Source organism: Apostichopus japonicus, chromosome 3 (assembly GCF_037975245.1).
Source record: "Apostichopus japonicus isolate 1M-3 chromosome 3, ASM3797524v1, whole genome shotgun sequence".
Classification (NCBI taxonomy): domain Eukaryota; kingdom Metazoa; phylum Echinodermata; class Holothuroidea; order Aspidochirotida; family Stichopodidae; genus Apostichopus; species Apostichopus japonicus.
The window spans coordinates 26,611,974-26,616,307 of NC_092563.1; the positions used below are offsets into that span (position 1 = coordinate 26,611,974).

A 4,334-nucleotide genomic window follows, 5' to 3' on the forward strand; every position below is an offset into this window, starting at 1 on the left:
TACCTAATATCAGATCTCTACCAATTAAGTAACCTTCAGTAAGATGTGTGGTCATTTTGTTACTAGCTTATCCTTTGTTTATGTGTAGTAAGGTAAATATGTGGACAGAGTAACTTCCTGCCCCATCCTCTGTAATCCATTATCAAAGTATAAGATGTAACTTTCACCTATTATATTCAGTGCTAATCAACAAGGAGTTATGAACAACTCCCTGGATTCAACCTGTAGTAGCTGTGCTTAGCACGGTTCTCTCTAGCTGACTCTCCCCTGACACACTTACTGTACTTGGTAGATATCTAGGCAGTTGAAGATCCATATACCCTGTTTAATTCTACTAGTTGATCGTTTACTTATTTCTAGGTCACATACCGCTATGAAAACTATCTATTAACTGATAAATTAATTAGGAAAAGATTAAAGAACAACCTTACCCTTGGGGCATCTCCAACAAAACAAAGTTTTGTTGACAAACATAGTTCCGGGTTGACTGTTTCCTGGTCCTGATTCCTTCCTGATGGTGATTTTTAGTTGCGGCTGGGTTTTTTTGTCTCCACACAGTATTTTAAAAAGAAAATGCTCCCATCTGGTGAAAAGGAAATAACATATATAGTTTGGCGAAAGTCCTTAACGTAAAGTCACAAATAATGAAATAGTATTTGGCAACAGTTCCTTTACCTATTTAACCACTTCTGGTCTCCATCCTCCAAATAGTATAATAGACAGCAGCAGAGAGTTTTGTCAAAGATGGTATGAATATAGATAATGGTGAAGCAGGCCTCCAGAAAAAGTTGGCAATAGGTGACTATAGCCACAAGCTAGACTTAAACAGGATGTGGCTGTGCATAATACACACAAAAAACTTTCCACACAGTAAAACAACTCATTAAAGAGGCCATGACACGAAAAATCCAACTCATCGAGAGTAACTTCCTCTGAATCTATGAGAAAATCTATTTTCAAAACTATCCTCAACACCTTGAAAACCTCAAGGACTAATTAGTAATTAACGTTTTAATATTCGCATCCGAAAATAGATATCTGAGAATGCGATTTCAATGATGACGTCATGTTAGGAACAAAAGTGCAAAGCCCATGCATGTATCGGATGCGCGACGATCATACCGTTCCATATACACGCACATTTACACTGAGAGAACAACCACTGTATTACGCTATATCGTTAGAAATTTCAAGTTTGTTTTACAACTGTTGTAAACTATCCGAGAGAAATGCCGGTCCGTTGTGTTGTTGGGGGCTGCATAAATATCATAACCCATGCAATTAGTCTTCATCCATGGCTGAAGGACGAAAAACACACGGCGATTATGACCAAGTTCGTGCACAACACCAGCGCCGATTTCACTGGGCCTAGCCAGTATGCAGCTCCGAATGAAGCGAACACTTCACGGAAGCATACTACGATCCCTCCTTTTTGTTATGATATAAAACAAATGGACTTTAACGTTCGACATAAAAGAGTCATTCTTCTGTCAAGTAATCCACAAAAAACTACTCTGAAGACCAGATCGGGGAACAGGAAACCTCCAATGGGGCAAGTGGCGATCCTTAGGAGGTAGCGCGCCGAGCCCTAGTAGTACTATAGTATTAGCGTTACTACACTGAAGTCGCAATAGACGAAGAGATTTTACTGTATCATCTAAATTAACACCCCCTTCATTGCTGTATTGTATACTAATAAGCTATGAGGTTAGCTTCAGAAGCGATGGGTTACATCTTCTTGTGAACAAATCTCAGTGCCCCAATTTATTTCTGGAATATGCTGGATCAGTTAGTTATAGCAATGATTTCTTATTCCTATTCCAGGAAAACCATTTTTTATGTTGTGGAGGGAGTGGGGGTATTGGGGATGGGTCAAAATAGGTATGTAAAAAGATTTTATTCCAAAGGGTGTTTAATTAAATCTCAAAGCGATTTATTTTAAAGTCACAGAGCCAAAAATTCACACAACATAGTTCAAGTGTTAAATCATTGAACAAAATTTATTCAATATCAGTTCTAGACAGTCATTCTGGGCAATCTGAAATTACATTAACAACAATCATTGTATTATATGACATAAAAGTAAAACTGTACTTTCCATAAACATTATCATTCTTAAATTACACTAATGTAATTTGTGACATCAAAGGAGGTTAAAAGAAAACAACTTACATGAATTTTTTTGCTTTAAGCCTACAAAGCAGTTGCATGTCCATCGCTAACAATCGTTGTTGTGACAAATTAATTAGAATAATCCAGAAGCAAATACAATAAAGGGTTATTTAAACCAAGAAACACTGCACGAAGTAACTCACATGCAAAAATGTTACCCAAGCACGACGACACGTACAACACAGATGGGCAATGTGAAACACAGCATCACACGCATTAAAACAATCGAAGACCAATAACAGGGTGTACTGCTGAGTTTTTGAAGAAAGACTACAAAACAAACCAACTGCTGCTGAAGAAACAAAGTCTAAACATTCAAGAGTTCTGCTGCCTCCATTGGTCTTTATTATGACTTTTCTGTCAAATATCATTGGTGATATGGATATTTTGGCTTCCAGATTAAAGATACGAATCAAACGTCTGGGAGGTAAATGCCCCTAGAAAGGTCAATGCCCGTTCCTTTATGCACATATTATATGACATCACGGTCACGCCAATACTTGTGTCCAAATGCTTCAAAACATGCCTTTTCTTTCATTGTTGATGTTGGGTCTGGAAAATAACCTTTTCATCCTGAATTAAAAGTCTTGAATTTCAATATATCAACACTGAGGGAACCCTGACGGATTGATAATCCAACACAATCGTAGTTTAGAAAAGGTGTTTCTGGAGGAATTTCTCAACCAAGGCTTCCTATACAATGAGTTTTCTCCTGGCAACTTGAATCCAGTCTAAAGTAATGACCATTGGCTGGAAAATCACTTCTGATCCTTTGGACTGCACATGATGGTAGCAAAACCCTGACGTGTCTTGCTAGGAACCCCAAGTATCATTGAACCTGTTGACCGTAGGCTATGTATCTGTACTGCCTGGGAAAAAATTTATGAAAGTTCAAAATGTATTAATGTTGGCCCATGATGTCCACAATAACAAGCAGGCATACAATGTACAGTTATGGTTACATTTGTTGTGATTCATTTTACACCTTCCATGTATCATGAAACATTCTTTTGTTTCAGAAAATTGATTTGCAAAACTCCAGGCCAAAGTACTAGCCAAGTAATAATGAGTATGAAATAACACATCTGCCTACCTAGCATGGCTGCATAATGCAACTTACATCCCCGAGCCAAACTTTCAGTATGCAACCAACCCTACTAGTACTACACACTCTACATATGGGTTGTAAGTTACCGTAACACAACGCACAATACGGTTTAGGGTGTTCCGCGAATTCCAACAACACATGCACAAAATGGACTGGATTTTGTTTTAAATGCTTCCTTAATAAATTCTTACCACGTTGTATGTTCCTTGCAATGGTTTCGAACTGATTTCTTCTTCGATATGTTGTGGAGCTTCAATTTCGGCTCGTTTAACAGGCTCGAACTGATACGGTTCTAACACCTCCGCTCCACCCTCAACGTTCGGTTCAATATTGGAATGATCATCGCCTTCACTCTCTGCTTCGAATATGAGAAAGGGCACTCTAATTATAGCCCAATTTCACTGCCTGGTGAAGAACCATTATCACTTTGAACTTCGCTTGCCGCAATTGGTTCTGGATCCGCCATTTTACATGAAATTTTGATTTGATATCGCACTTGTGATCGGTGTTCTGTTTAGTAACTACTAGTGGTATGTGTACTTGTCTACTGTGTACGTGAATGGGATGTTCGGAGGATCGTAAAGCAGGGACAACAAATGTGTTCAAAACGTGACGTCACATGACGTCATGCGAATCGGAAAATTTTCGAGTAAACAAAGTTTCAAACGCCGAAAAGGGTAAATTCATTCTCAATTTTCGACTTGAAAAATCAAGTTTTAAGCTGGCAGATTGGTTGATACATGTTCTAGAGAACATCCTTTGATGGATCCCAAAAATATAGGACTTTGAAATTTTCGTGTCATGGCCACTTTAATTTCAAAACTACAAATAGTAGTCTCCACTGCTTGGCAGATAGGAATGTTCTACTTGTACATGTACCACCAGGGAGGATTAAAATAGAGGTACAGAGTAGCAACCAATCTGACCAATCAGGAGATGGCAACATCCTGTCTTTTCTCATAAGCTCTTGCCACTTGTCAACTAGCACTGTTATTACATTAATATGTTGACACTGCATATTCAGTAGCAAGGAAACTTGTTGCCAGGGCTGGTG

At 38.4% G+C, this 4,334-nt stretch overlaps 1 long non-coding RNA gene across 1 annotated transcript; it reads right to left on the reverse strand.

Annotated features, from left to right (window-relative positions):
- Positions 1-878: 878 nt before the first annotated feature.
- On the reverse strand, positions 879-4,088 carry LOC139958586 (uncharacterized). The gene is made up of 2 exons (XR_011789831.1): positions 3,472-4,088; positions 879-3,041 (listed from the first exon to the last, which is right to left on the reverse strand). It is a non-coding gene; the product is annotated as an uncharacterized lncRNA (long non-coding RNA).
- Between the last annotated feature and the right edge of the window lie 246 nt (positions 4,089-4,334).